The following is a 24,276-nucleotide window of genomic DNA, read 5'->3' on the forward strand; positions in this document are numbered from 1 at the left end:
AAAAAAAAAAAAAAAAAAGAAATTGAGAAATTAAGAATTAAAATTGAAAATTTTGTCAGTTTTGTAGATAAATTACAAATACCCACGAAGATCAGTTTGTGTTTCTGCCTCTTTCACATTCTGTCTCTTGATATGTTTTTTTTTTTTTTAATATTTCCAAGCATGTGAAAATGAGCCATTTTTCCCTTGGAATATGAACACGAGGCACCTTTTGTCTTTTTCTTTAATGATGCATAAGATGAAAATCTATAATATTCAAAATTCTTCTTGTTTATTTGGTACCGTATGAAAATAATTTTTCTATTAATGGTTGTTATCCTAACAAGAATTTACACTATTTGTCTGAATGGAATAAAATTTTTATGAGCATGCATCAATGTTATGAAAACAAACTCTCTTTAATGATTTCCAGTCCTCATAAGTAGAAGTCATTCTAAGATGCATAGACTCGTGTTGTCACCCTTATTAACTTTAAGGATTGCAAGATAAATTTTACTAATAATTTTTTGAAATATAATTGTCATAAGAAGTTGTTATTCATTTTTTAATCTAATAAAGTGTATTGGAGCTAGGTTCCCTAAGCGTACTATATATCAAAGTGACTTTTCTGTATGAAAGCATTATTGTAAATCCTTGTAGGCCTGAATTTTTAGTTTAGATAAGGAAGGACATGAATTTGAGTTTATAAATTTCAAATATTATATTAGGAAATTTTTGCAATGGAATCCATATATAATCTTCACCATTTTAAAATGAAATATGCTTTAGTCATTTACCTTTAATATTTTAGTATTATATTTAATAATAATGTGTTTAATATGGCTGTATTTAATAATGAAGTTATAATTTAATATCGTAGATTGATCTATTTTTGCCTGCATGTAAGTGTGCATACTACCTGCATGACTGGTACCCACAAAGGTCAGAAAAAAGCATTGGATCCCTCGGAACCAGAGCTGCAGGTTAAAGATGACTGTGAGCCATCATGTGGGTACAGGGAACCAACCTGAGTCTTCCGTAGGAGCAACAAGTGTCCATAATGTCTGAACCATTTCTTCAAGCCTTTCTCCTTTGGGTACCATTGGCTTTGGAGCAAGAATGAGGTTTAACTTTCTACTGTTTTCTTTACACACATGAATCATAAGCAGCTTTCTGAAAGGAGGTATCTTTCCATTATCCGAATGTGTGTGTGTGTGTGTGTGTGCGCGTCTGTGTGTGGTCACTAAGATTTCAGGAAAAGTTAGGCATTTACATCCTTTCAATTTTAAGTCAATGAAAGTATTAAAATATTTTTATATTTTGATACTTTAATTTTTATGTAGGAGTTTTAGCTTCTGACATGAGTTTACAGGCCATTTGTTTATTAACAGTGGAAAGAAATTTGTATTTTGCTGTATGGGAGGAGATTCAAGTTAGTCTTTATTTTTCCATGCAAGGAAATCCTTGGGTGAATGTGAGGCCTGTTTCTTCCCCTAGAACCCTGAAGCACATTCTGGTCTTTACTTCGAATGGTCTGCTATTAGTAATGATTATTAAAAATAGAACTAGCAGCTTAAAGAAGCAAAATGTAAAGTAAAAACAGCTGGAAAATAATTAATACAACTGAGCTTTTCTGCAGTTATTAGTATGCTGGAAATAGCTCACCAAGTTGCATTATCAATTTGAAAACTCTGCAATCTCTATTTTTAAAATCTGGTCAGTAATCATATCTCTAGTGCGTCAAATGTTAAACCAGCCCTCTTCAGGAGCCAGATGGTGTTGTGATTTTTGTGTATAAACCTCACGTGTCATCAAATGGTCATGGCACAATGCTGGACCCCGGGGCGGGGGGAGGACACTTTTCTGAATGACTTTTGTGACAGTGGAAGTGGCCGGCTGAGGGGAGTGACTCCACATTTGCTCTTTGGCAGTTCTAGGTTTATGCCTTTTACATCAGAAGGCCTCCACGTCTTCCTTCCAGCTGATTGATTTTGAATTTTTCAAACTGATTAATGTTTTCATTTGAATGGTAATGCTGACTCTGCAGAAGATGTGATCTTTTAATTAGCAGATGCTGAGATTAGCATTAGGGCTGAGCAGTAATTAGCATTTGTTCTTAGAGTACAGGAGCCCAAACCAAGTAGTGCAGCAGGCACAGCTCCGTGCCTCCTTGACAGAGCTTCTTGAGAATGTCTTTCTGAGGCAAGCGAAAGATTACTCACACATCAATCTCTTTGGGACTCGTCATTTTTTTTAAATGTAACTTTATTTTAGTAAATTAAAGAAATTTCATTCTCCTCATGTTATCTATATTTATTGGTAGGGTTTTATTTTCAGGGTTTCCCTAAATACCTAATGAGAGAATTAAACATTGTTTGGCGAAAATATATTTTTAATCCCTATGTGTAAGAGATAGAGTAAGCATATGAATATGTCTTGGAAAAAAATCTAAAGCCTTTACACAGGTTGCTCCTATTAGTAAATATCATTCAATTTCCATAGATATTTTAAGGATCAATCTAAAACAGATAGCTCCAGTTAGATGCAGTAAGGAAAGAGTTAAGAGTTGGGGGTTGGTTTCAAGCAAACCATGATGCCGATCTTTGTCATGTCATATTTTAGGGGAAGTTACCTAATAGCTCAGCTTCAGTACCCTCATCTTCAAAATGAAGCTGGAACAGAATTATTGTTAAGAACAAAACTGTTATTTACCCAAAAGCATGCTATCCATGTTAGTAATGAATAGTGCTCATTGGCACAAGTACTACATACAACCGTGAGGACTCAGTGGCCCACAAAAGTCACAGACAGTGAAGTAGTAATATGTTTATTTCTCAAAAATGATTGTTGAACACTCACCAGTTACCGAATACCCTTGTTCTGAACCGGGCACATTTTGTTCTATCTTGCATGTATGATGTGCGTACCAGCTTCCTCTGCAGGAAGACATTAGTTCCACTTCTTGGTAGAAAGTCTCTCTTTAAGAAATCCTGTGGAGTGGCTGGGTCCCCTCTCTAACACTGCCCCTGGGAAGTATCTGCTATCAGTTTTGCTTTGTTTTCAGTGTTTGATGCAACAATAGGTCCAGGGAGCAAAGTTAAGTAGGAATGATGAAATATTCATGCAGACCCAAGACATTTGGTCCACATATGCAACGCAAGGTGTATTTTTAGGGCTCTGAGAGTAGACAGAGGGGTGCTGCATACATGCTAAACATGTGGTTTACTGCTTAATGTGGATCAAACTACAACCTATGAAGCCTTAGCCATTATTATTTAAAGACTAAATTATTGCTGATCCCTAGAGCCCAGAGACCTGAGTCTACACATAACTCCCCCCACCCCACTCCATTGATGGCTATTAAAATAGCCCTAAAGTAAATGCATTTGCATTTGTTACTATGGATGCTGCTCTCCTAGGAGACAACAAACAGAACACTTAAAACTCTTGAGTGAGCAGGGTGATTGACTGTCTAAATCTCCATCTCCCTTGCTTGCTGCCTGCCCACTTACATACAGAAAAAGAGTAACAAAATAAGCCAAAGTAGATTTCCAGGGAAGAGAATGGATAAACCGGAAAGCCACAAGAAGTACATTTTTTTTTTCTTAAAAATGTATAAGTGCTATTTGAATGCAAAGAATTTTTAGTATCAAAGGGAAATAGGATTTTTCCCCCCAGGGTATCACTTCACTCTTAAAACAGTTAAACAAAACTACTCTGAAATGGAAGTGTTATTACTTAGGACTTAGAAAACAGGAAAATAGATTCCTGAGGCAGAACTGGCTGCTTAGTTTACAAGCATCAGTCAGCAAATCTGTTTGGTTGAGTGCATCCTAGGACACCACTTCAGTCTTCAGACCTAGGTAGTTAGGGTTGTTTTAGTCCGTTTGTGCTACTGTGGCCAAAGTACTTGAGAATGGCTCATTTATAAGGAATAGAAGTTCCCCTTTCATAGTTCTGGAAGCTGGGATCATCCAGAGATTATGTCTTTAGTGAGGGTTTCTCCTCGACTCTACAGTGATGACTTCCAGCTTGTGTCTTCCTATGGCAGGAAGCAAACACCCTTCTGGGTAGAAAGAAAAACAAACAAACAAACATAGTCTAGCTACTTCTCTAGAAGGATTAATCTTCTGATACACTTCTTCACACAGTTCTCAGAGGTTCAGCTTTCATATCTTAGCCAACACTAAAGACGTTCCCTCAGTATTATTGCACTGGCTTTTAGGCTCTTCTACAGGAATTTAAGACAGTCTCTTGTGTGTGTGTGTGTGTGTGTGTGTGTGTGTGTGTGTGTGAGAGAGAGAGAGAGAGAGAGAGAGAGAGAGAGAGAGAGAGAGAGAGAGAGAATTAAACCATACAAGGCATATTTTCCTAACTGATCTTGCAGCATTTGTGTGCATGTTGGTGAGTTTGCTTATCCTTCGTTTGGTGATGCTGGGAGGAGAAAGCAATGCCTCTTTCAGAGCCAGCAAGCACTCTGCTACTGAGCCACACTCGTAACCCTCCCCAAGCCTAATGGAGAATGTCACCTACATGTCCATGTAAGGTTTCCTGGAACATATGTGAAACAGAAGGACAGATGGGTAATGTTACTTTTTCTTACTCTACTAATGTTGAAATAAGATCTACTTGCATCGATGTGTTTTTCATATTGATGAACCTTATGTTTCAAAGCAGAATTTAAGGAAGTTTAATTGATATCTAGACCTATATTCAGATGTTTCCTTATGATCAACTGGTCTGTCTATCATTCATCTATCTTTCTTCCTTCCTTCCTTTCTGTCTTCCTTTCCTTCTTTTTCTCTTTCTTCCTTTCTTTCTTTTTCCTTCCTTCTTTCCTTCCTCCCTTCCTTTCCTCCCTTCCATCTCTATTCCTTTGTCCCTCCTTACCATTTTTCCTGGTATGTTCACTGTGTTCCAGTAATTAGCCTCACACCTATGCGGACTTAGGCAGCACAAATTTGACTTGATGGGTTGTTTGAGAAAGAGAAGAAGAGGAGGGAAAGTAGCTGAGAGGGGCTGGATAAATGGGATCTGGGAAGAGTTCAAGGTAGAGTGGGATTGAATACGATCATAGTATATTGAATGGAATTTCCAAAGAATTAGGAGAACATACGAAAAGAACAGAGAAGATTGTGGTAGTTTCTATGAACATCTAGGATTGATTTTTTTTTAATGAGACAATGTGAGCCAGTAGAGATTCCAATGATCTTGAGTGATAAGCAAAGACTTTTAATAAAATATTAGGAAATTGGACGTCATGTAGATTCCTGATTTAGGCATCAATATATTGAGCTACATTCATCAGTTCTATGCTTACACGGGTTAATTTATAATTGGCATAGAATTACCTTTTAAATATAACCTATTTTAGTATCTGATGTTAGAAAGAACAAGCTTTTAAACTGTGCTTTTCATATATATGTCTTGCTGAATTTGTAAGTTATTTAGAAACTCAGAATATGAACATTAAATTGGTAATTTAATCTCACACACATTTCTCTGAAATATGAATCTTCTGATGTTTTAGTAAAATCACTATCTACTGTTTAGAACATCTTGTGAAGACTCACGTGAGTGCCAAAATAAAATGAGATGGTCCATGAATTCTTTTTTTTTTTTATTTTAGATATTTTCTTTATTTACATGCAAATTTCTCCATTCCCAGTTTCCCCTCCAAAAAACAAACAAAAAAAAAACAAACAAAAACAAACCTCTGTTGCCTCCCCCCTCCCCATGCCTGCCACCCCGCCCTCTCCCACTTTCTGGCCCTCGCATTCCCCTACACTGGGGCACAGAACCTTCACAGGGCTGAGGTCCTCTCCTCCTATTGATCGATTTTGCAATCCTCTACCATACACATGCTGCTTGAACAATCAGACCCCTCTATGTGCAGTCCTTGGTTGGTGGTTGAGACCCTGGGAGCTCCGAGGGTACTAGTTAGTTCATGTTGTTGTTCGTGCTAAGGGGCTGCAAACCCCTCAGCTCCATTGGTCTTTTCTCTAATTCCTTCACTGGGGACCCTGCACTCAGTTCGATGGATGGCTGTGAGCCTCTACATCTGTGTCAGTCAGATACTGTCAGAGCCTCTCAGGAGATAGCTATATTTAGGCTGGCTTACCCTTCCTTCAGTCTCTGCTCCATGAATTCTTAGAGTTTGGTTGTTGTATTACTTTACATAATGATGTATTGTTTGGTAAAATAAATTACATGTAGCATAGTATATCTTGGAAATTGCTATATTGTTTCGGTATTTGCCATTATTTTGTTCAGTATTACTGCTCATGTAGTTCCTTTCATTCTGTTATTCTTCAAGTACAATTCCAAATGCTCCAAGCACTGGCTTCTGTCTGTCTGCCTTTGTGCTTATTCTTACACTACCTCTCTCATGGCCAACTCTATTTGAGGCCACCTAGTGTTCTTTTCCTTGTGATCCGTTATACTCAGAATCTACACAAATGCTTGTCTTTACCCCTCTTTACCCTGGATGCCATCTCTCACCCCACCCTGCTTCCAGGGTAGCACTTATTCTTTATTTTATTTGCTTGATTATGTGTTTAATATTTGACTCCCCATGCCCATCGTAGCTCAGTATGGGATGAGTGTATCTATAAGGTGGCCCCGTTGAATGTCCATTGCCCGCCAAGGGCGAAGCATGTAGTTGTTGTTCAGTACGTATGTGTTAAATGAGGTCAATGGATGCTTTCAGACTGATTAAGTTGTGCTCTGGTGTTTCTGAAACACAGAGAAGGATGTAAGTTGCTTGAGAGTTTCCATAATTTTTTTTTTTTTTTTTGAGGAGTGTGTCTTTATTTCATCTTGTTTTAAAATTGGATATTTTCCTTTGTTTACATTTCCAATGTTATCCCCTTTCCCAGTTTCCCCTCTGTAAGCCCCCATCCCATCCCCCCTTACCCTGCTTCTATGAGGGTGCTCCCCCCACCCACCCACGTACTCCCTCCTCACAGCCCTAGCACTCCTCTACACTGGGGCATCAAGCCTTCACAGGACCAAGGGCTGCCCTTCCCATTGATGCCAGATAAGGCCCCTTCAGCTCCTTCAGTCATTCCCCTAACTCCCCCATCGGGGTCCCTGTGCCCAGTCCGATGGTTGGCTGCAAGCTCCTCATCTGTATTGGTCAGAATTTGGCAGAGCCTCTCAGGAGACAGATGTATCAGGCTCCTGTCAGCAAGCACTTCTTGGCATCAGCAATAGTGTCTGGAAGTTAGACTCCAGAGAACCAAATAACCCTATCAAAAAATAAGGAACAGAGCTAAACAGAGAATTCTCAACTGAGGAAAACCGAATGGCTGAAAATCTCCTAAAGAAGTGTTCAACATCCTTAGGCATCAGGGAAATGCAAATCAAAACAACCCTGAGATTCAGCCTCACACCAGTTTCTATGGTTCTTGAGAATTATTCCACTATTCTTATATACTGATTTATATTTAAAAGGAAAGGACACACATGATATTTTAAACAGTGTCTACTGACCTTTATGGAAGCTTGGCCTTAAGAATAATGTCTGAAACACCCTCTCAACCAAGGTCTGGCTAAGTCACCAAGGAGTTTTCCTGTGAAACAATTGTATAAATTTTCATGAACATTAGGCTAGCAGTTCAGACAATAACCCAGAAACACCCAGCATACAAGTTATCATGACCTGAAGGCTGTTGGCAGTTTTCCCCTGAACTGCTTAGAAATGTCTTGTTACTTCTTGGGCCAACAATATATATTGGAGGTTTCATTTTTTTACAGACTGCCATACTCTTAATGCTTCATTAATATATTCTTGAATGTTAATATTTAGTTTTATATTAAAGTAGATATCAATTTTCTGATGCCATTTGAGAAAAAAAAATTACGATTGAGGTATTGGAGAACTTAGCTATGTGCCATGCTTTCCTTAGGCATATTAGTCAGTGCATAGCCCTGGGCTGAAGGGTTTTGTTTTTAAGCTTGGTTGGAAAAATGAAAAGTGATATAAGAAGTTTACAAAAAGCATGAGGAACTCTGAGGGGGAAACAGTTTCAACAAGGCAATCCATTGAATAGTCACCAGAAGAAGGGGTACTAAATGCGGACATCTATAGATAAGCAACATTTCTGTGGGTGAAATGGTATGCCCCTGTGTCCCTGCTTTGTACTAGAATAAACGTTTGACTTTCAAACCAAATGGGAAATAAATAAAATTATCAGTTGTGGATTAAACCAGTTGATCTGTTACTAGTGTACCACAGGCCTAAAAACAGTCCTGACCTGAAGTCAGGTGGCTTTCTATAGGCTTCTCCCTCAAGAGTTAAATTTATCCAGGCCAAAGCAAGGGCCTATCCAAGTCGCATGTGAATGGATATTTTATCCCATTTTTTTTTTCGGAAGTGAAGAATATTGACATCAATGACTTTCAAGGTCTGTCCACAAAGTAATCTCTCCTCTCATAGCCATTGCTAACTAGTGAATGAAGAAAAGATCACCTAGAGTTTTATTTCACTTGGGAGAAGTTTCTGGAAGAGAGAAGGATGTAGTTCTGTTTGCAGTATCTATGAGTACAAATGGCTTACATTTTAAGTGAAATGTAACTTTAATAGTTATGTCAGAAATTTGTACTTCTAAAATTGACACTTTGTTAAAGCCTTTATTTTATTTTGAAAGCAAGCTATTCAAGAATCCAGTTTTGATCCTCTTCCGTCATAAACATTTGCATCCATGGGAACTTTGACAAGTAGTATTAAAAGGCTATTTTGTCTGATTTTTGAATGAAACTCAAGGTTGCTTTTAATACTGTCATTATAAAATCATTTAAAGGATATTGTTTCCTTTAGCAATCTAATAAAACTAACCACATTATTAGGACTGATTTTATTCAGCTTAACTTTACTACCGAAATACTTCAGTGAATTACTGTCCTAGGTTTTATTAACTTTTTCCTCTACGGTAAGCTAAATTTGTGTTGCAGTTTAAACATATTCATTAATTGACAAAATGCCAAGACTTGAACCACTCATTACCATCAGATCTACTTCACTCTCCCACCCTACCATTATTTTATAGAATGAAAGTTTTCAGGTTATGGAGTTCGGTTGGAAATCTTTATCTGAGAAACTTTAATGACTCCAGTAACAGTGATTTATGTACTAGTAAATATGATTACGGGGAAGGATTGTTTTCTATTGATCTAACAGTAGAGTCATGCGGATTAAGCTTGTATATCAGGTCATCTACTCTCTGCACATATTTTGTTTCTAAAAAGGTTTTGTGAATATTAATACCCATTGGATAGAATCTAAGTAAATTGTCATTTGAACAAAATTATGGGTAGGATGCAGATTTTTTCCTTCTCTATAAGGTCTGCATTACTATAAAACAATAAATATAGAATGGGCATGCTTATTTGACTTTCCACATAGAAATATACATGTGTAAATATATGGATTTTATGCTCTCTTGTGTGAGTTTGAATTTCTGGTAAAGAGAAAAATTAAACTCGCATTTAATAAGGTTGTTGTGCAATGAAACAATGTGTGTGTGAAATACAACGAATTCTTGCTGTATCAAAGTGCGTGTTCCCGGAGTTGGGTAATTGAAGACATACAGATTGAATCCCCTCCCCCATTACAACGCAGTTTCTTCCTCAGTGGATCTTGGCATTCTGGCATGTATAGAATGGGGTGTGAGCAGTAGCCAATGGTGGTAGGCACAAAACCATCATCTTTGTAGAGCATCCATGTGTGCCATGACGATGATAGCTACTGGGATTTGTGTGCCTCTCTGCTTTTCTAGTCTCATATACCCCAATTCATGTTTATGTAGTATGCATTCAACTGGTATTCTTTGTTTTTGTTTACTAATTTGTTTAGAGATAAGTGAAGAGTTTATGAAAAGAGGGCATTCTCTACATAAACCTCTCCTTTTCCTTACTCTTCTGCAGATGCTGATTTGAAGAACTGCCCTGAAAACTGGTGAGTGGCTTGCACAGCACCCAGTGAGGTGGTGGCATCTTGGGCATTGTGCCTCTCTCTCTCTTTGCTTCTCAGCCTCTTCTATCTGAAGCAATGTGGTTTTGCTCTTTCCTTTGGTTTCCTTTCACAGACTGTCAAGTGCAGGGGAAGAAAACTCAGACGCGTGGATCGGTGCTGTTACACATGTAAGGGGTTGAGCCTCCTCTGAACCCTTGAGCGCTACTCAGCAAATCCTTCCTGTCTCCCTGTCTGCTCCCCTTCTCATCTATCATGTTCTTTGTATTTGCATGTGCTGTCCTTTTCCTGAAAGGCTCTCTTAAAAGGTTTCTCTGTAGATCAAGTCTATGAAGTCTCTAAAGTCAGGACTGCTGCCTCAGTTTACCAACCTTTATAGTTAGCCTCTTATTCCTGCACCTCTCTCTCTGGCATTATCTCAATACAGTGAGTTGCTTTCTTTCTGCTGTTTTGGGGTACCATAAGTGTTGTCATTAGGTTAGGAGTTACATGACATTACCAAAGGCCAGGAGCATGCTTCTTGAACGGTTTCTTTGATCATTGTGTGGCACATGGTCAACACTAGACTGTTAGCTAAATCAATAAGTGCCTGTGAAAATGTCATCCATAAAATGCTTCCTGCTAGAGGAGCAAATGCCCTCATCTTAAACTTTGTCACAATGCCTTTCTGTTTATAATTATCACACATCCTCAACACAACAATAGCATTAGGTAGCAAGCAGGTGCGAGGCTGAGGAGAGAGTTCAAATGACAATTTTGTAAAACACCCTCTAGAACATAGGTTTACCTTTGAAAAGATATTTCAGGTTATAGTTTTCCATAATAGCAGTAAGAAGTTCCGGCCACAGTTCATTAACATCTGTATGGTATCACTCATTAGCTTGCTTTGCTTTTCTTTCCCATTCTTATCACATCTTTTAATGCTACTGTCTCTTTTGGCCTCCTGATGATGGATATCTTCTAGATGAAATCTGCAGTTCTTTTAAGATCTTATTTTCATCCAGCTACTTGCCAGCTGTTGAGACAACAGCTGATATTTCTACTGTCGTGAAAGGGTGGAGCTCTTGAGCTTGGTTCACAGCTACCAGAGCTTCTGATTCTGCTCCCTTGTTGCCTTGAAAACCCAAATCCCTTATTTGTAAAATAGCCCAGCTGCTCTCTGGCTTTAAACAGGTGATGGGGAAGAGTTCTTGATAGAATCATGCATTGTAAATAATCAGATGAGTTATAGGGGCAGTTTGGTGGTAGCTGATAAGTTGTATCAGATGTCAGTAATGAGTTTAACCATTGCTCTGTTCCCATATATTAAGGACCACAAATTGGTGAATTTCATTTAAAATCAAACCCACAAAGTTGAAGAGCTGTTTGTTGATATGTGGGCAGGTTTGCTTGGTTTCATTGTACATTTCTATTTACATATGTATTTCACTTAGGACTTGACATCATTGACTTTAGAACATCTCAGTCTAATGCAGATTTTTATTTTGCTTTATCCAATGGAAAAGATACTTAATATTCTCTAACTAGGAATTTTATAGCTATCATTTAACCTGTTTTATCATCCACTTTACAGGATGGCAATACTTCTTCCTAAATGAGATTTTAGTTTGTATGACTGCTAATGGTTCAAAATAGAAACTAGTTCCTTTCACTATTAATAGAATTATTAATTATACAGCATCAACATTCATTATAGGCTAATGAGAAATATACACTTCATAGTATGTAGCCCAACACAAGTGGAAAATGCTTACTAGACTAATACATTGCCTTCCAAACAAATAATATATATGATAATGTAACAATGTGAGATTTTTTTATACAAGAAAGACAATTGAACTTATTTATATATGTTTAAGCAAATTTCTCAAATGAAAATATGCTTCTAATGTATTATAAACAACTACTTTTTAATACTAAATTTTTCTAGCCATTACTTTGGCACATAATTTTGAGTTCTCAGAATATGTTAGGTACTGAGCTACATTGTGAGGATACAGTGGTGACCACAGCACATGAAAGATGTTCTGTGGCAGCTCAATGGTGCTTTCATAAATAGCCACCTTGAGTGCTTTCCTAAGTGCACAACCAGATGCATTTGTGTGATGATATGTGCTACATAGATTCTATAAATATGTTTCATTCTTTTCTGAACATTTAAAAGGCATTCAGTTTTTTAACAAAGGAATTTTAAAGCTTGGATAAAGAAATGATTTGTATCAGTTGTGATAGGAATTAAAAATTACCTCAAATGGTGATTCTCGTCTATTGTTACAATAGGAAATTACTGATTTTTTTTCTTAGAATGATATTGGAGCACCCATTCTTTTTAGGATGTTCTTAACCCACTGTACAGTCTTCCAAGTAAATCATAGAATTAATTTATGTATCATTTTATATACTCAGCATTTCATATTTTTTGCTTTACATATAAAAAAATCTAAATGCATTTTCCTAACACGAATATAGTTCAGGTTTACAAGTAATCATTATATATTTTCTTAGGTAATACAAATGATTCCAAAAGTCTGAAAGAACACTAATATCCATCGAGTCAGGAATGATGGCAGGACAGTATATTAAAATATTTGTTGAATTTAGGTCTTAGGCCTCCTTATAGCTGAGGAGCCCCAGGATTCATGAATGGTGAATGGTCCCCTACTCTGTGACCGTACTGGAATTTCTAATGCAGTCTTTAGTCTGTAAAGCTGCATTGGAGTTTCTCTCCATTGTGGCCTCATTTCTCTCTTTACAGAATTTAAACAAAATCATTGAGCTTGTTTTGAGAACTGGAATGTCCATGTTTATTTTTACTTTATAGTTTCGAGGTGGCTGTGAAATGGGTTAGCAGGTAAAGGTGCTGGCTGCCAAGCCTGATGACTTGAGTTTAATCCCTCGGAACCGCAGACTGGAAGACAGCCAAGTGCTGCCAGGCACCCTCTCACCACTACCGGACTCTATGACACAGCGGTGCACACACATATACCTCGCACAAATAACTAGTAAATAAATGTAATTTTTGAGATCAAAATAAAATATATAGGAAACACCAGCTTCATCCCTGTAACTGTTTCCTTAATCAGAGAGTCGTTAAGAAAAGCAGCTAACAGTAAAAAAATCTTTAAGTCTTACGGAGTGTGAAACTGTTCTGTACAAAATAGCCTGGATTGTCTTTTGGTGAGGTTTAAGCTATGGACAGACTTCAACAGGGAGACTGCGGTCCCTTGGTCCAAAGCCCCTTGAATGGTTTGGTGCATGAGTTCTCCTGTGTGGGCAGGGGTAGCATGGCTCACTGAGCTGAATCATTCTTATTTGCTCGTCTCTGTGTCTTAGCAGTTAGATCAGTGCTATTGCAGAGTAAATTTTTTTGTTGCTCTTATGGATTTTCAGATTACTTTCTAAAGCAGACTCATGGTGAGCTGTTGAAATACTTCACTTCAGAGAGTTGCATGTGACTGGGCATGCCTTAAATTGAAAAGTTAAATTAAATTACTGCTTATGTAACGTCTCTTTCCAGCTCTGAATCTAATGTCTGTTACTTCGTAAGCACTCATCAATGATTTTATGTCTACTGCCTTAGTCCATTTATGGCTCACTACTGTTTTATAATGAGTTTGACTTTAACAGAAAATATTAAAAACATAGAAACAATTAATATTAAACAATCAATTGCCTTTTGGCATGATTTGATAATTTATTAAAAATTGATATGGCATGATTTGTTTGTGGGCCCATCATACAAGGTATTTATAATAGCTCAAAGCTATAGTATCAAGTCAAAATCTTAAGTACGCTCTTTATTTTGAAAACTTAAATTAGCTATTTTGTATTTGTCTAAAAATATCCTTTCTTCTTTGAGACACAGCCCGTTTCTCATCTGAAAGTACACCTAATCAATTTCAAAGAGAAGCCAAAGAAAGCCTGAGTCTGCTTTGAACATTATTCCGCCTCGAAATGTTGTGAGGGTTGGAATTTATTTCACAGTTGTAGCTAAGCAGGCTTCTGGGCTGAAAGCAGGGGATGAATAGTGTCTAAATCTACTTTAGAAGAGAGCTTGTTTATCGAGCTCCACCTCATTTTCTTTTATCTGTCACCGTGTAAATAATAGGTAGAATTTCTCGGTTCATTGTGTGGTACGTGCCCGGCATACAGCTCAGCATCGGCTAACTGTGGCAGTTTTCATTCTTGCTCAGCTTTTCTATTCTTTCCTGAGTTCCCTGGCCATGTCACCTTGCCTGCAGTATGAGCCAAGCAGCACTTTGCCATGCACTCTCAGCAAATAGGGTTCCCATTTGTGTCTTCAAATTCACACAATGGTCCTGGCAATGAAGGATGTTGCCTTGGGGATAAGGTGAAGTTTTTTATTTTGTATAAATTGAACATTTTGGTACTTTGATTATTAAAAAAAAAAAAAGCCCAAAACAACCCACCCATAAGATTTAATTGTATCTGATGGAATTTACCAAAAACGTAATCATATTGAGGTATTAAACATCATGGTAATGTATTTCTGTCTTTTTGGAAAGGAAGTTCAGTAGTAAGCAGACTGTGGTTCTGTCACCATGATCTTAAGAGTATCCCCGACATCTCCTTTTTCTTTAGCATGTTTTCTATCAGCATCAGAGAGTAGCTCCTGGTATGCTAGTTATCTCCTGTGCACCCCATATTGCAGGAAGGAAGCAAAGCAGAGAGGAAAAGGGAATGTGTTTTCTGGCTGAATCAGCACCTCCCAGGAAATTCTGTGCAACACTCAGGATGATTAGCCTGAACTTACTAACACCAAGTAAGAGAATGGAAGGTGTGTTCCTGTAGCTAAGGCTATTGTCCATTAAATACCAAGAATCAAGAGCTGAGATAGCTGGGGGTGAGCAATGCCGGGGGGAGGGAGTGGTATAGTTGGTTTGTGACTGCTGTCCTTCCTTATATACTTGGTATAGTCAGTTGGCTAGTATCTGTGGTCCTCCCTCATATACTTGGTGAGTTCCTTGGGGAAAGATTAGCTCCAACTCACAGTCATTGTCATCACTCCTGTGCTTGATGAATACTAATCTGATTTCAGATTTGTCTCTCAAGTGGACAAAACAAGGTCATCCTCATCATTAATGTATGAGGATTCAGAAAGATAACCACGGTATGGCTGCTTTAAACTACTTTGTTTATTATTAGGACATGCAAACTGCGGAAGTCTCTGGGAATTGCAGTTTATTAAGGTGTAACCCCCTCCAGTAGATGATCCAGACAGTAAGCACGTTTAGAGACACGATAACCCAGTTGGGCATGCATATAAGCTTCTCCCACATGGGCAGTACATTAATAATACTGGAGTTCTTCAGTGTAACACCAAGAGTATTCTGATTCTAATATTTGTTACCTAGGTCCCCAAGGACAATAGTAGCCACATACTCTTGCAAGGGCTTAGTGTTCCTATTTATAAGGTAAGAATATTAACAATGCTTTGTGGTACATAGAGAGACAGTGTGCATGTGAAGGGTTAGTAGTGTATCTGGTAGATTGCTATGCATACCATTCTACCACTAACTGCTGTTACTATTGTAGAAATGGCCTTAGGAAAGATCATGTTTTTACCAGCTGCTTCATAACAGCAAAATCCCAAATCCCATGAGGGAAATAACACACGTTAGTATGTTCTTATAGCATGTGTGCAAAATTACAGCAGGGTGTGCCTATGAAGGAGTTGCCACTCTCCAAAGATGGGGGTGGATGTGGTCAATAAGCTTGTTTGCTTTAGAGTTCTGGGATACAGAATCATCTGGAGGTTCCTTTATTCACATACTTGTTTCTAGAATCTATTGAAGTAAGGATTGTGACCAGGTTGAACTGATTAGAGAACTGGCACGAGGTCTCTGTGTGTGGTTTGGAGTTCTACCAGCTTAACAGCTGTGTTTGGGAAAGAAAAAGTTTAGAGAGCTGTCATTCCAGGTGACCGCAAAAAAGAAAAAAAAAAACATGCTATTTAAGGGTGTTCCTCCAGAAGACTCATAGTATCATTTCTGCCATGTTTTCTTTATTGGAGCATTCAGGGTCCATTGATGGAAACAGAGGAGAACACAAAAGTTAGCATTCACAAGGAGAGTCCTGTGTCAGATATCTTGGAGACTTACCGAGGTCCATACCGAGGTCCTCCTTGAACGGGAATAAACACCACTTAATTTGAACTTTTCCCCATAAATTTCTTTGAAAAATAATATCCTCTATCTTGGGTTAATCTGATATAGGCAGGAAGTTAAAGTCCTTATTGAAAAGTATAATAGCAATGTAGTTTTTAATCTTGTTAGTCTTGAAAATGTACAAAATCAAATCTAGGATTATTGCTATTATTTTTAACTTAAAAGGTTATTGTAGGTCCCGTGGGCAGTTTTATTTTTTATTTATGTAAGTTTATTTTCCTAAAGTTTTGATAAAGAATAATTTGCCTATTTTTAAAGTGTGTATTACAGTACCAGCCATTCAAGTCCATTTAAGTGTTCATTAACTTTAAGAAGCTGCAAATACTTCTAAAGGTTAAAGGAATGAAAGGAGCCATGTTACTCTTGACACTAAATTACTGACAGTATCACCACGTAAACACTATAAATGTGTTCACTAAAGATTTGAAAAACAAAAGGGATTTTGATATATTTAAAAAATTTAATACATTTTAATGCTAAATTTATTATAGTTGAGTGATTTAAGTTTTTGTATGACAGTTATTGACTGTTCTGTCTAGGGGTAAGAACTGTAGCTATAATTCTATTCAAATGTGAGTGCCTTGTTAATTTTTTAAGTTGATCCCTGTTATTTATTTGGATGCTACAGCATATCATCAGACTCAGTTAATAGCTCACTTGTTCACTCTGTGTCCTGAACATTTCCTGTTGGGAGTTCAGTTGTCTCAAAACTTCAAGTTAATTACCTTCTTGGATGGAGTCACTGATAGTTTGGATAATTTTTTTAAACAACCCTGATATTATAGCACCATGAGGTTTGTTAAAAAACTAATTTAAATCAAAAGCAAATAATTATTTAGATGGTCCTCTCTTTTGCTTACTAAGTTGCTAATCTCTCTCCTTTTCCTCAGTCTTAAAACTCATTGATTTGAAAAGCATCCTGAATTCTGTGTTTTCATTAGCTACCAATTGGATCATAGTGATGTCATCCAGGAGCCTCTTGCATGAATAGGTATCTCAAAAGTGATCTGAATAGCCAGGGTGAATTTGCTCCATCTCTCTGCACTTCTACTCAGAGGGAAGTAGGGACACCTTGGCTGAAGCACTTCACACCTGTTTTTTCTTTGTTCCTCACTTCAGTCACAACCTCTTCCACTCAGATTTCTGTGATAGACCTTTGTAAATCATTAGAGAATCTCACTGATTTCTCAAAATTTACTGGGACCTTTGAACAGGGGTTCTACAGGTAATTGTTTCTGGATGTTTGCCTAAGATGATTGGCAAAAAAAAAAAAAAACAACAAACAACAACAACAACAACAAAAAACCCAAAACAACAAACAACAACAACAACAAAAAAAACCCCCAAGTGATTCTTCCCCAGCAATTAAAAATTAACCAGCAAGAATTTTGCAGATATAGACAAATCATGTGAATGATTGTGACCCATGCACAAGGCTTTATATTTCTTGTTTCGTGGAGCTGGCTGTCTCCAACTACAGAGATTCAGTGTTTATTTGATTCTTACTGTTGTATTTGTTCTATAAATAGCACATTCATTATCTGACACTCTGACTGTCTCAAACCTCCTGGGTGCTTCCTCAGTCTACTCATTGGGGGTAAGTAACTGGTGTTGTCTCTCCAGTGGTGAACATGATACTCATTTGCTGGGAAAAAAGACAGGAAAATCTTTGCACCAAAGATTTAATTCCAAGAGGGACTGTTGTCTCATTTCCAAATAGGTCAGGGAATATTTTGTGCTGTAGGTTCCCCATGGGTATTCATTAAAGCTTCCTGACTGGGTTACAGGGTGGAAAGCCAGCAGAAGAAGAGCCTAATTTTGGATGGCAGAACAGTGTTTACGTGTTCAGTTTACTTGTATGTGTGTACATTTCGATAGAATGTATACCTCTGGCCTTCCCAATCAATGGCTTCCCAAACATGGCTTACAGATTGCTCAGCTTATTTCAGAATATTTCAGAATCATTTTGTAATTTACAATTAAGGTGATGCTTGTAAATTTATCTTTAAATGTATAAAATCTTACATAAATTAGCGTTGAATCAGTTGGTCTCCAAGGACTTTGGTAGCTCTAAATCGCTATGGTTCAGCGGCTGAATATTTTTTCTAAAATTAAGCTTCTAATTCGTTTTTAACCAGGCATAATTCAGACCAGGCATAATTCAGAATGTAAACAGTGTCTTTGTCAAAGTGTGAAGTAAACTATTGAGAAATATCAATATTAGTGGTTTGAAAAGGGAAGTCTTTCAGTCCTCAGCCTTTCCTGTCTCCACCACTGTTCATCCACATGGTACCCTGTGTTCCCAGCCTCAGGGGATCATTTACATCAGGAATCATTGCATGAAGGCCCAGTGAAGAAGTATTGACTGTGTAGCTTACCATTCACTCCCATTTCTAAGAGGAGGGTCAGCCAGTCTGACCTTTGCTATTACATTCTGAAGCCTCAAATATGTGCCCCTAGTGAGTGAGGTAGAAACTGTACTCCTGTCTCCAGACCCAAAGTTCACATTTTATAAACTGGAAACCCACAATTTTTCTACAGATAGTCCACCTATATAATACTCCTTGTCAATATTTTAAAATTTGATTGAGAGAAGAAAAGACAGGAAGAAAAGAGAGAGAGACAGAGAGACAGGGAGACACAGAGAGACAAGGAAACAAAGAGACACAGGGAGACACAGGCATATAGAGGGGGGAGAGTGAGGGGATCGGCAGTGAGGGAGAGAGAAAGCTCCTGTGAGAGAGCATGAGAGAGAGAGAGAGAGAGAGAGAGAGAGAGAGAGAGAGAGACAGAGAGACAGAGACAGAGAGACAGAGAGACAGAGAGACAGAGAGAGAGAGAGCAGCACACACCAGAGAGAGCCAGCCTACTGAGACTATTGCTCTACAAAATAGATATTCAGTCTTGAATCACTGAATCTTTCTGTGGTACAGGTCCCACCCCTTGGGGATTTCCACTTACTCTGAACTGCAGAGTTGTACAAGTGTGAACATGCCTCGAAACTATAATTATTCTTGGGTTTTGACAAAATGTCCCTTAGTAGCTAAGCAGCCACTACCATGCTTCTTAAATCCATGAACTAATGTTTATCTCCTAAACCAACATCAGACTGACAGGCATCGAGAATTGATTTGATCTCCTGGTCATCCACGCTTTAAATTCTTTGCACCTCCCTCTACCCACCTTGCAGAGTTTTGCTGTGAAACTCTGTGTGCTCCGAATGTATGATTCCATTGCCTCAGTCTCTTGGGTGGTGGGATTGTAGCAAGGTCCCATCATCATCATGTCCGACAGAACTCTTACGTTTTACCAGCCAGTCACACTTCATCCACATCAATCCTTCAATTTATATATGCAATTTGTTCATTTGTTTTTTTTTTTGTTTTGTTTTGTTTTTAAGCATCGTTACTGTCCTTGCCCCATCTGAATGTATACCTCAGCATTACTGGCTTCCATAATTATCTTTTAATTTCTGGACCTTCTTCTTGTGCCAATATTTTGTACTTTTTATATTATGAAAGGATGGGATGCATACTTTATGGAAAAGATGTTCCAATCATACCAAAAATATAGTGACCTAGTGGCCAACAAATTTTAAGATGAATTTAGGGGCTGTTAGAATGACACTGTCAGCTAACCCATTTGCCACTGGGTGTTATCCAAGAGTTGTTTCTCATGTCTGTAAAATTCCTGAGGGAGAAATTTCTCATATTAGCAGATTCTGTTATGAAGTAGCTCTCAGAAGTCACATTATTGACAGCTGGGTACTTTAAAGTTTCTGGAATGATCCAGCTCATTCTTTCATTTAATATCTATATTTGATTTCTGACAGTGAAGCACCTGAGATAACAACCTAATGAGGGAAAGGGGATTTTGGCTTGGTTTGCTTACCTATAGGATATCATTAGCTTCATTGCCTTTGGTCCTGTTGCAAGGCAGTAAGTCATAGCAGCCATATGGAGGTGCAGCAGTACTTACCTTGGTAGGAGGAAGTGAGGGTGGAAGAGGAAGCATGTGGATTTCACATCCCCCTTGAGGCCATTGAGGCCTCCAGCCATCGAGGCACTATCTCCCACAGCTTTGCTCTCATCAACTGGCCTACGATTCGGAAAATGCTCGACATAAAACTCTAGCACATATGTTTGCTTTGATTTCGGTGTCTTTTATTTCCCAGACAACATTGTCCTAAATGATCCTGCCAGTTACCTTGTTGAAACTCGGTGGAATTTAACTCCCTCATTTTCCTGTTATATGTATCTGGTAGGTTTGGAAAAGTTAGAATTATATTTGCTGATAACATTGTTTTTTACTTTTATATTCTGAGGGAGAGATGAAAATTGTTTTATTGTGTTTTTATGAATGTCTGCTAAACACGTTTACTTTTACGTCAGCATTGCTGTTACACAAAGGAAGAGAGAAGGGAGAATTGTGTGCTTTGGTCACATGGATGGTTACTAGTCTTTTAAGTTTAACTAAGAACTGTCAGTCATTCCTCCAATGCTATGCATTTCCTAATACTTCATTTGAATTGATCTGTGGTTCATGTAACTTAGATAACATGTAGCAAGCTGAACATACTTTCCTAGAACTGTACATATTATCGCGTAGTTAGTAAGTTATTATAGAAGCTTTTAAGATTAGAATTTAAACTTTCTGTTAGTAGACTTTGCATTCTTTCTTTTCACAATAGAAAATGCAGTTGGCGGAGTCACACCACCTTGTGTTCGTTCTTCTGGCTCTTCCTCAGTCAGGCATATCTTCAAGGATTAACTTTTATTGTTGGGTCTACTTTGTAAGTCATTCAATATTGAATAGAAATAATTTTCCCTCTCCCCTGACTTACTAACCTTGCACTTGTCATTCAGGTGGTCACTGTCAGTCTTCACATGAGGCAGCATAATCATTAATTTCAATATTTCATGTCTTAAAATGCTTAACATAATCTAAGTCTGTTAAACCTTCACTCTCAAATGTGTGCATCTTCTATTATGAGTAAGTTTGACTATTGCATTAAGCTGTAATGTTGTTGCTTCTCTCCTCCTTTTTTAAAAATTGAGCTGGTAGAGAATGGAGTAGTAAATCTAGAACTGACTTTTTTAGGAACCTATGAGTTTTCTTCTTTTGCACTAGTACTACAAATTGCCATCTTTTATTCTTCCTTACTCATGAACCAATACAATTGTTTGGCATTTTAAGAATGTCATTTAACTCTTACAAGATAAAATTTCAAGGATTGACTTTTTTATTTGTTAATTTGTTTTGTATCAAATAATTATTAGCAAATAATAAATTAATATGGAAAGCACCATTTTACTTTTGTTTAGACAGTGGTTTCAGAGCTCATATTCTCTCTCTTTTTGGATAATTTACATTTTAAAAGTTAAATTCAATATTACTATTGCAAAGGGTTAAATTTTTCACACCCTCAATTCTTATGCTTGAGGACTATATATAATACACACACATACACACACACACACATACACACACACAGATCCCACAAACTTAATCATCAATCAACACATGAAAATTTACAGTGCTATATTTTCTAGCAGAGCATGAAAGTGTCTTAAAAATGTTAATGTTATTTTGTAAAACCTATGACAGATTTTCCTGATAGTTCTTAGAAGCACATTAACTGTCAAATACATGCATTGCTTTTATTTCCTTTTCTAATATCTTGAATTCCTGAGAATTGAGATGTGGTATTTTTATTAAATCCATATTCCAAACTCGATCATGGACACATTCTCCCTCCTGTGACTAATGTTCTCGTAGTTCATGATAGATCACAGTGTCAAGAAATGGATGTTATTCCAACACTTACCTCTATAAGACAAAAATCCCATTGCTTCCAACATTCAGGAAAAAGGAAAAAGACCACTAAACACGATAGCTTGAGTACTTACGATTTTTAACTAGTGCTGTGCTTCATCGCATGTTTCAAACCATCTTTTGGTAACATTTGTATATTTGGTATAGACTGGTGGGCTATTAAGATCATGAAACATGGGGCTGGTGATATGGCTTGGTGGTTAAGAGCTCTGACTGCTCTTCCAGAGGTCCTGAGTTCAATTCCCAGCAACCACATGGTGGCTCACAACCATCTGTAATGAGATCTGACGCCCTCTTCTGGCATGTCTGAGGACAGCTACAGTGTACTCACATACATTAAATAAATAAATAAATAAATAAATAAATAAATAAAACAAATTGGAAAGGGAAAAGTCAAAAAAAAAAAGATCATGAAACATAACTATTTAAAAATGATTATGATTTTTCTCGACAATAAACATTAAAAAGGTAGTATGCTATGGATGGCACTTTTGGGAGAACAAAGACCTAATAAAGTTTAATTTCCCCTGCATTTCAATATATCTTTTAACCTTTAAGTAAAAGTCAATCAAAACATGAAAATGTTATTATACTATAATCACTCTATATGAACTTTAAAAATAAAGATTATTTTATCCATTTTCCACAAACTGTAGAAAGCATAGCATAATTAGTCTTGGTACTGTATTAATATAGCTAATTACACATCTTCTATCAGTTGGCTTTATCTCTAACCTGATTCATGTTGTATATATGCCAGTCACATCTAGCACCAGTCTCTTCTTGCTGTCATATCATTTCAGAAATCAAAATTAATGACATGATAGTGTAGAAAGAAAATCATTACTATTCAGAATTGCTTAGACTTCTTCCTGCTTCCAAGCAAACGGAACAGAGCACACTCCCTCTGGCTAGTCTTCTGCATTGTCTTCACTGTATCTGTGTGGCTTGAAGCCCCACTAGGCTGAGAGCCAGTTTCATGTTCAATTCTGAAGTCTCCAGAAAATGACTTACTGAAATGAGGAAGTTGGGAATGTTTGCTTTGCATCTTTCCCTAAGACCTGTACTTGTTTTTCTCTTTGAACTTGTTCATATGCTAAAATACTACATTTGGTTGGAAATTCTATTATTCAGTGATGCAAATCAATGCAGACTCAAGTAGGCTTCCCAGGCACAGCTGTGTGACATATTAGATTTCCATTTCCTATAGTTTCAAAATCTTTACTTTATGACTCAATTTAAGAAACATTTGAATATATATTTGATCTCTAAGACTATACTAGAGGCTTCAGAGACTTGCAAAGAAGTGTAAAAATGGAACTTCAGATTTTACTTGTATCTATGAGGCATTTATGATTGTGTCAAAATATATGATAAACATACCATCTACGTTACCATATATGATGACAAGCATCATAGAGCAGTATATTTTAGATAGTTTAAGATGGATTGTTGAATAAAAAACCACTAGAGATACAAAAGGATTGCAAAGTATGTGATCCATATTGCTTTGGTGATTTCATATGAGTGAGAAATAAAAAAAAGGTGTACAATGAACTCTGCATACTTTGTAGCCCTGTATTAAAACATTTAATCAAGGCATTTTAAAATGCAGAAAATTGTGTAAATCACCATTCTCTTTTTAGTGGTCACTTATTAATTCACATGTTCATAAATAATAACATACATCAAGTAGTTTGTGTTCCAAGTAGACTCTAATAGAGCAGAGTCTGACAACACACAGTGTGGCATTGACTCTTGCTTTGGGAACCTGTGTCTTTCTGACTTTGGAAAAGCTATTTAATATTGCTTTATTTGTGTGTGTGTGTGTTATAATTTTTATTGAATATTTTTACACTTTATTATCATTTGGCAGTTTTGTTTTCCATTCCCTTATTTCTCCAATGGGAGTATAGTAGTTTTTTAACTAGATATTTTCTTTATTTACATTCCAAATGTTATCCCCTTTCCTGGCTTTCCTCCCAAAGCCCCTATTCCATTCCACTTCCCCCTGCTTCTATAAAGGCATTCCCCTACCCCCCCCCCCCCAACTCTCACTTCCTTGTCCTGGCATTCCCCTATACTGGGACATCATCAGAGTAGTTATACAAAGTTTAAATAAGTTGCACTAAACGTGTTTGGTAGAATAACTTGCCCAGTATATATTTAGGCAAATCCACATTTACAGACCTGAACTAACACCTGTTAAGAACCTTTCTAATAATAAACAATTGAACCATATCTTATATGCATATTTAAGAGAAAAGTATCGCTGGGCCGTGGTGGCGCATGCCTTTAATC

General features: G+C 37.3%; 1 protein-coding gene across 1 annotated transcript in view; it reads left to right on the forward strand.

Annotated features, from left to right (window-relative positions):
- The window catches only part of LOC116104569 (translation initiation factor IF-2-like), a 186,184-nt gene that overhangs the window by 38,985 nt on the left and 122,923 nt on the right, over positions 1 to 24,276 (forward strand). The window contains exon 4 of the mRNA XM_031391088.1: positions 9,907 to 9,937. The gene's annotated coding sequence lies outside the window, so the exon portion shown is untranslated. The remainder of the gene's footprint in view (positions 1 to 9,906; positions 9,938 to 24,276) is intronic.

The sequence above is a fragment of the Mastomys coucha genome, unplaced genomic scaffold (genome assembly GCF_008632895.1).
Source record: "Mastomys coucha isolate ucsf_1 unplaced genomic scaffold, UCSF_Mcou_1 pScaffold22, whole genome shotgun sequence".
In the NCBI taxonomy this organism is placed as follows: Eukaryota; Metazoa; Chordata; class Mammalia; order Rodentia; family Muridae; genus Mastomys; species Mastomys coucha.